At 41.3% G+C, this 11,369-nt stretch overlaps 1 long non-coding RNA gene across 1 annotated transcript; it reads right to left on the bottom strand.

The window, feature by feature from the left end:
- Positions 1–529: 529 nt before the first annotated feature.
- On the bottom strand, positions 530–6,785 carry LOC125154935 (uncharacterized). Its single transcript, XR_007147988.1, has 4 exons — positions 6,674–6,785; positions 1,126–1,206; positions 715–757; positions 530–626 (listed from the first exon to the last, which is right to left on the bottom strand). It is a non-coding gene; the product is annotated as an uncharacterized LOC125154935 (long non-coding RNA).
- Between the last annotated feature and the right edge of the window lie 4,584 nt (positions 6,786–11,369).

The raw sequence follows: 11,369 nt of genomic DNA, 5'->3' as shown, positions 1-11,369 counted from the left end.
AAAGAGAGAGAGAGAGAGAGAGAGAGAGAGAGAAAATTAAACAAAAACCTATTTAACAAGGAAGAGAGAACAAATCACTGAAATCGAAGAAAAAAAAGGTACATTTGAGGAAAATCAAGATCAAACTTAATGTAAAAAAAAAGTAATAAAATTCATAAATGCTTAGCAAGATTGATCAAAAAGACAAAAGGTATAAATTATTCGTATTGGGAATGAAACAGTGGGCATGCTATAGGTTCCATACGCCTCACAGATATTTTAAAAATAATAAAGGTTTGGAACGCCTGGGTGCGTCAGTCGGTTAAGCGTCTGACTTTGGCTCACGTCATGATCTCACGGTTTGTGAGTTCAAGCCCCGCATCGGGCTGTGTGCTGACAGCTTGCAGCCTGGAACCTGCTTGGGTTCTGTGTCTCCTTCTCTCTCTGCCCCTCCCCAACTTATGCTCTGTCTCTCTATGTCTCTCAAAAAATAAACAAATGTAAAAAAATTTTTTTTAATAATAAAGTTTTATTAGGAGTAATTCTATGCCAATAAATTTGAAAATTCAGCTGAGATAAAGTGCTTGAAAAATGCAACTTTGTATTCACGAAGAGAACTTCTGGCCCAGATGGCTTGCTGGTGAAATCTTCCGAGCATTAAAGAGAACATAATATTACTTTGATTACACATTAAAAACAATGGATTTTAGAAAAAGAAAAAGAAAACATACTTACCAACTCATTCTATGGTTTCTTGACACTTCAACTAAAGAAGAACCTTTAGATGAAGGAAAAAAAATCAATTTTAAGATGGGCCAGTAGCTTTTACAAAAGTAGATGTAAAATATCCTATTTAAAAAAAAAAAAACCAACGATCAAATCCAAAATATAGAAAAGGACAATGCATCTTGACCAAGTTTAATTTATTTTAGGGCTGTGATATTGACCAAACTTTTGGAAAAGAATCAATACCATTCACCACATCGTTAGCATGAAGGAGAAAAATCATATGATTTTCTCAGTGGTTTGCATTTAATAAAATGCAAAACCTATGAAGAACTAAAAACAAAACTTTTGGCACACTGGAAATGGCAGAAAACCCATAATCTGAAAGCACGTATGCACAAAAAAGCTGACAACAAATACCTATATCATGGTGAAATACTGAAAGTACTTCAAGACAAGGAAGCCCACCACTTCTATTTATCATTTTCCTGGAGGTCTTTGCTAATAAAGTAAGAAAAAATAAAAATTAGAGAGGGAAAAAATACAACTATCACTATCTGAAGACAATGTTTTTATCTGTGTAAAAATCCTTTAAAATCTACATAAAAATTACTAGAATGAATAAATCAACTTAGCGTGTTCTCCACCTATAAGGTAAATATACAAATGTTAATTTTATTTCTATATTCTAGAAATAAACTTAAAGATATGTAAGATCTCCACATCATAAAGAATGAGCCGTTATTGAAGGAAATGAAAAGAGACCTGAATTAATGGTATGATATGCCATATTCATGGATAGAAGAATCCAATAGAAGAAAAAAGTCAACTCTCCCGAATTTATGCAGAGATTCAATACGACCCAGATAAAATTCCTAGCAGATTGTGTGTGTCAGTACATTTGTGACAATGGTGATATGTAAGTTGACAAGTTGATTCTAAAATGTATATTAAAATGTGAAAGGATGGTCAAAACGACAACAATCTTGAGGAAGAAAAAGTTGGAAAACTTACACTATTAGATATCAAGACATAACAAGCCTGCCAGGAATAAAACAGAGTGGTATTGGTGCAAAGACAAACAGACCAGCAGAATATAAGAGAGGAACCAAGATACTCAAATAGATACAGTCACTGAAGACAAAGGTGTCACTGCTATTCAGTGAAAAGGGACAGTACTTTCAATAAATAGTGTTCACTGAATTAGATATTCATTGTACAGACATTTTCTGCTACCATTATGCATAGCAACAATCAATTCTAGGTGGCATATAGGTCTAAACATATATAAACATCTTCATGACTTTGGAGTAAGCAAAGATTTCTTAATCAGGACAAAAATTATTTTTTTAAGTAATGTCTACACCCAGAATGGGGCTCAAACTCACAGCCCCAAGATCAAGAGTCATATATGTTCCACCAACTGGGCCAGCCAGGTGCCCCAGGACAAAAATTATTAAAAATAAAATAACCATTGATAAGTTGAAATTCGTTAAAATTAAGTACTTCCATTTTCCAAAAGACACCAATAAAGGTGTAAAAAAGAGACAAATAGTGGGAGAAGATTTTTGAATGCAAGTATCTCATAAAGGACTTGTATCTAGAAAATCTTTCTCTCTCTCTTTCTTTCTTTCTTTCTTTCTTCCTTTCTTTCCTTCTTTCTTTGAGACCAAGACAGAGAGAAAGCATGAGCAGGGGAAAGAAGCAGAGGAAAAGAGAGAAAGAAAGAATATTAAGCAGGGTCCATGCTCAGTGTGGAGCTTGTTGCAGGGCTCGATCCCACAATCCTGGGATCATGCCCTGAACTGAAATCAAGAGTCCAACATTCAACCCACTGAGCCACCCAGGAGCCCCACGAATTTATTTTTAAATTCTGGTCATCAGTATGGAAAACAGCAATCAACTCAATAGAAAACAGGCTACAGACTTGAAGAGTCTTCACGAAAGAAGGATATCAAAGGACTAATAAGTATGTAAAACGATGCTCACCATCTTTCATCATCAGGGAAATACAAACCAAAGCCACCGTGAGATTCTACTACATCTTACAAAATGGCAGTACAAAGTGGTGGCCAGGATTAGAGTATCTAGAAATCTTTGACACTTCTGATGATAGTATAAATTCACACAATTTCTTCAGAAAATTGGTTACCAGCATTTATTAAAGCTTAGGTTATGCATCTCCTATGACCAATCAATTCTACATTTAAGAATATGCTCTTGTATATGCTACAAGAGAAATATGTAAGAATGCTCACAGCAGCGTTAATCACCCCAAACCAGAAATAACCCAAATGCTAATAAGCAGTAATAAGTAACAATACGTTGTGTTATATTCATAAAATAGAATGTTATACAATGATAAAAATAAACTGTAACCACATGTCACAGCATGACAGAGTCTCACAAACATAAGGGTGGCTTAAAGAATGACGAAGCCAGAGTAAAAACGAAGACGTACTTTATGGCTTCATTAGCCATCAAATCTAATCTACAGTATCAGAAATATAAGAATATTGCTATCACGACGGAAGGGGTCCAGAATGACTGAAGGGACACGGGGGTGGGCTTTTTGAGGTGCTAGAAATATTCTATTTCTTGATCTGAGTGGTAGTTATACACTAGTATGTGCACTTTGTAAAAATCTGTACAACTCTATACTTCACAATGTGTGTAAAACTGTCAATACATAAATGTCTATATTCCCAATATCTATAATTATATAGGTACGTATGTACATGTATTAACATATATAAGTCCGTATGCATGTGTATACATATTGGCATATACAAACTTACCCAAGTAAAAAGGATCCCCTAAATGAAATGATACAGAGAATACCCTTCTAGGAGGTATTTGAGCTTTATATGGTAAAACTAATAACCCACAAGGTTGTCATTTGCAATCTAGCCTTGACCCATGGCAGACGTTTGTTAAACGATCTCGCTACTCTTTTCCGATGATGTTTTTAGCAGTGAAACAATCTTAAAAGAGGCGGTTCCAGCAGCCACTGCCAACCCAGGAAAAGGAAGTGAAATCTATGGCCGTCCCCAGCTCCAGCGTAAAAAGGAATCACTAACACCAGGATTTCAAACTCTGTAGTAATATTAGCTTGACGGGAGAGGGCTCTGGGTTGTAAGACTTTTGTGTGCCTCTGATCACTCTGGTAGGCAGGCACCTATTTCCACCCCAGAATAAGGGCAGCTTTGCCCCAAGCTATAGGAAACTGCCAAGCCAGACAAGCGTGAACTTTAAGCAGAGCTCAGGGCCATCATTTTTGCAAAAGGTCCTATCAGAATGACCTTACAAAAACAACCACTAGAGTTAAGTTTTGATTAAGTGTATTAGGAAATGGAATTTTCTCTTATAGAGATGATAAACAACAGGAACTCTCCCTAGAGGAAAAAAAAAACAGAACTTTTAACATTTAAGAGAGACCCTCAAAGAAAAAGAAAAAAATTATCATCTCTATTTTAGTGGCTGTACTCAGAATGCTCTTTTTGAATTTCTGTAGCACATATCTCAGTATCAAATAGTTCAGAAAAATCCTCATTTGGCTTACCAAACAATCTTTATGTTACAACTTCATATTGTGACTATACATTTTAAAATTCACATTTCTTTTGGCAAATTGTTTCCTTAGAGGGAAAAATCATAAGCAAGTGTTTATTTTTGTGTTCAGTAATTATTTGTCTTATCTTTATATATGATAACTTTCTCAGCTTCAAAACACAATGTCTATTTTCTCTTACACTTTTAATCCTTATGAGCCACTTACACAATTGATTACAACATTAATCATGCTCCCCTTTTTATGAGCACATGAGGTTGGAAAAAAGTAATTTACTCAACATTTGGAGAAATGAGCCACAACCCTTTGCACAAAACTGTAGGTGTTTGTTGTTTTTGAAATTGAAGGAAAAAGGAGCATTTTCCCTTCGGAGATTTTCGTGTGTACCACAAGAAAGAAGAAACCTAATTTTTGATAAGACATTCATGACTATGCTATCTTCTCTGCACGTTGATGGACTTATCGAGTGAAAGATCATGACCTGGATTATTACGAATACCCAGAACACGAATGCACGCTCACAAATATTTGTTTAGGGGCTCCTGGGTGGCTCAGTCGGTTGGGCGTCTGACTTTGGCTCAGGTCAAGATCTCACAGTTCGTGAGTTCCAGCCCCGCATCGGGCTCTGTGCTGCCAGTTCCAAGCCTGGAGCCTGCTTCGGATTCTGTGTCTCCCTCTCTCAAGTGGAAAACATAATTTTTAAATTAACACATCAATGACCCGATGAAAGTATCTTTCCCAAGAAACCTAACTCGGTGGCAGCCATAGAAATTCTTTTCTAGGGGCGCCTGGGTGGCTCAGTAGGTTGAGCGTCCGGCTTCAGCTCAGGTCATGATCTCACAGTTGGTGGCTCTGTGCTGACAGTTCAGAGCCTGGAGCCTGTTTCGGATTCGGTGTCTCTCTCCCTCTCTCTCTGCCCCTCCCCCACTTGTGCTCTGTCTCTCAAAAATAGATAAATGTAAAAAAAAAATTGTTTTTAAATTTAAAAAAAAATTCTTTTTCTATATTCTACAGAAAAGAGCAGATCACATCTCCTGATGTCCTGAAGACAATGCACTTCCCTCCCGAAATCCTAACAACCCAATTGTTCACAGAAGATCAGAGCTTAAGTGTTGCTCCAAAGGAAACTCATCCTCAAGGTCACACAGATTATTTGTAAGTGTATTTTCTTCCAACACCTGAACTCTCCTAAGCAGGTTACCTTTTTACATACAACGAAACCTCTTTGCATACAATTGTATTTAATTGCTGTAATAGCCAGTTAAGTGCTTATTTAAGAAGGTCAGAGGGACCTTGAGCATTGGTACCAGTAAGATAACAAAAGACCTAGAAGATGGTTAGTGAAAAATCAAATGAAATCGAGAAATCTCAGTCTAATAGGCAGAGATTCCGGCTCAGTGTTCTCTGTGAATTAATTCTTTTATCGGGAATGGTTTTACGAGCATTTTCCTTCTATGCATACCAATTCCAGAGAAGTGCTAATACCAGACTGGAAGGCATTACATCCAGCCAACTCAGAGCCATGTATTTATTGAAAAGTTTATCTCTGTATTAAATTCTCGCTGAAGAGGGTTTCATTAGACCCACAAGACCAGTATAAACAGGGAGCGGCAGAGTGATTTGGAAAATGAATCGGGATCTAACTTCCCGGTCTGTTTTTTGTTCCCATCGCTCATACACCAGCACTGCCAACCACACCGAGAGAGAAGTGTGGATTCAAGTTGGATTTTTTTTTTTTTATTTCCTGCATTTGAGCAGGCCACAATTTATATCACTCAGGTCTCTTTAAATTAGTCCAAGAGGATTTCATTTTACTGGCCTGCTTGACTGGGATTCTTTTGGCACGATGGGTTCAGCTTTGTATACAACTGAGATTCATATTTTATGTGTGTGTAAAAACCCCAGCCATGAATCTAACAGCTCAGAGTTTCACCTTCCATTCTTTACAGCTCAGTTCAGAGCCCGGCACATTTCCATAGACCGAGTCTCAAGGCAGCTCCTGGCTGAGCCAAAAGGACAAAAGCTAAAAATAGATTCAGAAACTCGGGGGCGTCGGGAGGGGAAAAAATGGGACTCTTTCAGTTCTCCTTTACATAGAACAGCCCAAATTAATATGATGCGGACATAATGCCTCCCTTTCACACATTTAAATTGAAATAGCACTTTGGGCCAGACGCTGTTTTCCGCTTTTAAGTTAAAGAAAGCCGGTGAATTGTCAGAGGCTTCTGAAATCCTATCACCCCCACGGCCCTCTTTGGCTAGGCTGCCGGGCTGCAACCTACTCTCTCTACTCCTTTTCCCCGGATACCACCGTCCCCCCCCCCCCCCCCCCCCAGCTCCCAGTTGTATCTCTTTTTTTCCGGTCTTTCTTTCCTCCTACTTGACTGAGCCACAAACCTAAACAGCTAGGAAACAGAGCTAGGAAATTTTGCCGTGGGACGACTCTCATGATAATATTGCGGGCCGTTTGCAGAAACCCACGCCAGCGTGCATCCGCCAGGACATCGTCCGTTAGAATACGAGGTTGGTGGTGCCACGTAGAAGAATCTATGTGCTAGGGGTAGGTGAATGGCGCCGAGCAAAGGCGCGGATGTTCCAGGTACTAGGACAGAGAACAGTGTCCAGAGGGGTGAAAAGATCCAGAAGAGTTTTGTTTCCATTTCTGTTGTCATCTCTGATCATTTGTGTATTTGAACTCAAGCTGACTGCCTTCTCAGCACTTGCCGGCCCTACTAATGTCTCTAATGAGGTGCAAAGCCCACAGGTCCGTAGAATTGTCAGTGTTGTAACAAAATGAAAGTTGCGATCGCAATACCACGTCCCTCTTAAAATAGGAGAAATCTTGTCTCTGAGGCTGGGATTCGTGAATTTTCTAGTGAATTCCTTCACTAGGGTAGGAGTCTTTAATTTCCATCACCACGTAAATATGTGAAAGCATTATATAGTCATGACAGGTAGGAACCCTGCCCCTGCTAACAATTACGGAAACCTATTAGGTCTCTGGCACCTAATGACTGAGAAGATACTTTCTCAGTCATCAGGGAGCTTTCAATCTAGACAACAGAAATCTAGATACACAGAAATGAGAATATCAAGCAATATAATATATTGCTAATTGAGAAAATTATTAGGAATAGACAAAGTGTGACATTATAGAGAAAGATCAATATGTACTGAGATTATTTATGAAGATACTATGAAGTGAGTAGGATTTGAGTTGATATGAAGGGAAAAAAACTGTATTTTAAAAAATGTAGAGGGGCGTCTGGGGTGGCTCAGTCAGTTAAGCGTCCGACTTCGGCTCAGGTTATGATCTCACTGTTAGTGAGTTCGAGCCCCGCATCGGGCTCTGTGATGACAACTCAGAGCCTGGAGCCTGCTTCCCATTCTGTGTCTCCCTCTCTCTGCCCCTTCCCCGCTCACACTCTCTCTCTCTCTCTCTCTCTCTCTCTCTCTCTCTCTCTCTCAAAAATAAAATAAACACATTAAAAAAAAAGATAGAGAAAATATTTTCTTAGAGGAATAAGAGTGATATCTCCCAGGAAGAATAAGGGCTCAAAAGGCAGAATAACATATTCTAGGAACGGTGAGCTGTGGGATATTGAGAAATGTATTTGGTCTTTTTCCTCAGTTCCTGACAGAGAGCTCTGAAAACCCTTAGAATATGCCCTGAGTGATAGGAGTGTCTTTTGTTGTTCATAAGAAGCCTCCCCTTTTTTTTAGTGTTTATTTATTTATTTGAGAGAGAGACAGAGACAGAGAATCCTAAGCAGGCTCCACGCTGTCAGCAGAGAGCCTGATGTGGGGCTCAAACTCACAAACTGTGAGATCATGACCTGAGCCAACATCAAGAGTCAGATGCTTAACCAACTGAGCTATTCATGAACCCCATAAGGAGCCCCTTTTGACCACACCACAGTGTATGCTCGTGAAGTAGCTTAATGTGGGGCCACTAGACAGCCTTAGGGGGGGACTGGTCACCAGAAAGACCCAGAAAGGGTCTTCATTAGAAGACTGGTACTTTCAGCCAACCCAGCCTCTGGAAAGGGAAAGGGGAGAGTGGAGGCTGCAGATAGGATCTGCAAAATCTCCTGAACAACCAGACTTGAACTTGTGCCTTGGTGAACACATCCACCTGACCAGATGGGGGTGCACTCCAGTTCCTTGGGGACAGAAGCTCCTGCCCTTGGGACCTTTTCAAACCTTGCTGTATGTACCTGTTCATCTGGTTGTTCATCGATACCTTTAGCATATCCTTTATAATAAAATCATAAACCTAAGTAAACATTTCCTTGAGCTCTGTGAGCCCCTCCGACAAAGGATCAAACTCGAGAAAAAGATCACGGGAACTTCTGGTTTATAGCCGATCCGTCAGGAGCACAGGTAGACTTGCAGTTGGTGTTTGAAGTGGGTCAGTCTTTTGGGACTGAGCCTTCAACCATGGGATTCAACGTTTTTTCCAAGGAGTGTCCGCATCAAGTGAAATTTGTAGGATGGTGTTCACTAAGAATTGGATAATTGCTTGGTGGTTGGAAAGCATTCCAGTGACCACAATGCACTGGTGTTTAACGTCATTTGATGAGTATCCCTCCCCACGAGCCACAAGCCAGGATGTGTACAAGATCCGGGACATGTTTCCAGAGGTAGGACTGGTATAAACACAGTAAGTCTTTGTCCTTATCAAAATGACATATTTAAACACCAGTCCTCCCCACCCCTCTCCTTCCTTTATTCTTTTCCCCCCTCCCTCCTTTCCAAATCCCCTCTTTCCTTCCTTCGTTTGGTGACTTCCATCCTGGTAATATCCACCACTTTTATTAAAATGTGTGGAGATGAAAGGAAAGCCCAGTACGATGATATTTTCATTGAAATAAACAATACCAGCTGTCGTAACAGAGATCCCGCTCTCAGTCATTGAACACAATAACCATTCCCTTCTTTTCATTCTTGACAGTGCAATGCAGACAGAGTGAGGTTAGACTCCTCCAATGGCCCTGCCATCCCTGAGGCCTCCGTCTTCCCTCTGTAAGTGGCACATGTCACTTCCACGTCCGTTGCATTGACAGAACCTCATTCTTATGGCAAAGGAGGCTGGAAGAGGTAGTATGGCCAAGGCTCCCATAGAAAAAGTGCTTCAGTTTTGTACACAGCTAGCTAGTCTCTCCCACAACTGCTAAGAGCTGGGATTTCACATGTGTGCCAGAACAATTTAGCGCGGTTCTTCATCCTGAGACGAAGCACGTGGCCTGAGGGAGCGTCGTTACTTTTTATTTGGACAAGTACCGGGAGGACGTGACCTCACGAAGAAGGTCCAAATGGGTCATTTGTCCTCCGTCCAACAAGTCGTGACTGGGTGTGTTGGATCTGAAGATAAGGAATGCCCATGACTGGTAGCCGTTGAATTAGTTACTCTGCAGAGATCGCCGGCCCGGAGAACCACCCGTGAGAGGCTAGGACATCGGGATGGCGGTGGCACCGTCGGATCCACCAGGTGTGTCCTCCCATGTCACAGCCTGTCCCTCACACCCTTACACTGCAAGCACCACTCTTGTGTCTCCCAGAGTCACAGAGCACTAGTAGACCAACAGTGACTCTTAGCAGTACTCCACGATGAGAGGGAAGGCAAGATCTTCCAGGGCACTAACAGCACTGCACAAAGGCTCCAAACACTCCTCTTTCGGCCACCAACCCCCTTCAGCTACCTAGAAGCACCCCCCACCCAGGGCTCCAAGGCTTGGAGGAAGGCACCTCTCATAGAGGGTAACCTGTGGCAGATGAAAGCAGTAAGAGAGTGATGACTTTGGAGAACGAAGTCAGGCAGCACCAACAGAGAAAACAGAGCCTCCAAGGCATCAAATAACGAGGCAGCATGATATGAGAGATCAGATCAGAGTTGAGTCCTCGCTCTGGGTGTCTTGCTGTGTGAATTAGGGCAGCTACCTTATTGGATGGAAAGCTTAGGTCAGATAAGGCGCAGAAGGGGTTCTATGTGGTGCTTGACACATAGCAAGTGCTCAATTTAATGCCAGCTAATTACGATGGTTGTCATTACAGTAGACGCAGTCATAGTGGTGGGGCAGGGAGAGTAATTCATTTAGGAGATTGACTCTCTGTGAGGACTGTTGAAGTCCAGCACCAGTTGGACATCTGGGGGAAAATAGACCCTTGGTTAAGAAAAGTGACTGGCTGGGGTGCCTGGGTGGCTCAGTCGGTTAAGCGTCCGACTTCAGCTCAGGTCATGATCTTACAGTTCATGAGTTCAAACCCTGCATCGGGCTCTGTGATGACAACTCAGAGCCTGGAGCCTGCTTTGGATTCTGTGCGTGTATGTCTTCCTCTGTGCCCCCTCACTCTCTCTCTCTCTCTTTCTCAAAAATAAATAAATGGTAAAAAGATTTTTTAAAAAGAAAAGAAAAGTGACTGACTGGAGCTTTCAGGCTGCCGTAAAGAAAGTTCATACATACATGCAACTTTTTAAAAAAATTTCTTAATATTTATTTATTTTTGAGAGAGAGAGAGAGACAGAATGTGAGCAGGGGAGGGGCAGAGAGAGGAAACACAGAATCTGAAACAGGCTTCAAGCTGTCAGCACGGAGCCTGATGTGGGGCTCAAACTCACGGACCGTGAGATCATGACCCGAGCCGAAGTCGGATGCTTAACCTACTGAGCCACCCAAGCACCCCTGTACACACCTGTAAGTTTTCTGAGGACTTAGGTTTGAGGATGGGAATCAAGGAAGGTCATGTTTTGGGGCCAGATGCTTAGCCCCTCCTACAATATAGAATCAGGAGGACAAGTCCACTCAGGGAATATATTAGAAACACAACAGTGTGCTGTTCGGAAGCTGCAAGAAGTCATAAAATGTTAAGTTGGGAGAGGGGAGGAGGGGCTTGCACCTGATTCCAATGCTCCCCTCTTCCCAGTTCGCCATCTTCTACATCAGATTCTGGTTACACGGATCTTTCCTTTACAGGTACCTCTTTTCCCTCCTCCACAGAATTTAAGGCAATGGATTCATTGCCATTCTTTTCCAGGCACTCTGAATGCCATCTTTCCTGCCTTATGCTTTCAGAATTTCTTTCAACTGAATCA

Source organism: Prionailurus viverrinus, chromosome F1 (genome assembly GCF_022837055.1).
Source record: "Prionailurus viverrinus isolate Anna chromosome F1, UM_Priviv_1.0, whole genome shotgun sequence".
Taxonomy (NCBI): Eukaryota; Metazoa; Chordata; class Mammalia; order Carnivora; family Felidae; genus Prionailurus; species Prionailurus viverrinus.
The sequence above is the reverse complement of the archived record's forward strand: the minus strand, read 5'-3'. Positions and strand labels throughout refer to the sequence as shown.